The sequence below is a fragment of the Penaeus monodon genome, chromosome 34 (genome assembly GCF_015228065.2).
Source record: "Penaeus monodon isolate SGIC_2016 chromosome 34, NSTDA_Pmon_1, whole genome shotgun sequence".
In the NCBI taxonomy this organism is placed as follows: Eukaryota; Metazoa; Arthropoda; class Malacostraca; order Decapoda; family Penaeidae; genus Penaeus; species Penaeus monodon.
In genome coordinates this window covers 4,563,599-4,564,018 of record NC_051419.1, presented here as the reverse complement: position 1 = coordinate 4,564,018, position 420 = coordinate 4,563,599, and positions in this window count along the sequence as shown.

Here is a 420-nt window from a genome sequence, read left to right as displayed (position 1 = left end):
CCTTTTTCCCTTTTTGGTTGGTTGTATATCTGAATTTCTTTAATATTTTTTTTCTTTTTTACTCGGTTTTCTTCGTTTGTTTATTTTTTAGAGAGGAAAGAAAGATGAGTGAATAGGAGAAAAAGGGAGAAAAAGGGGAAAAAAGAGAGAAAATAGGGGGGAAAGGGAGAGGGACAAGAAAAAGGTGAGGGAGAAAGAGGGGAAAAATTTTTGGAAGGAGGGAAAAAAGAAAAAGGGGGGAAAGGAAAAAGAGAGGGTAAAGGGATGTATGCATGTTTTTGCGTGGGTTGAGGCAAAAAAAGGGCCCAAGAAATTTTTTTAAAATTTTCCCCCCAGGGGTTTGCTTTTTTAAACCCTTCGTCGCCCCGAACGGCACTCCTGAGACATACAAAGGACAAAAACGTTATAAAATAAAAACCC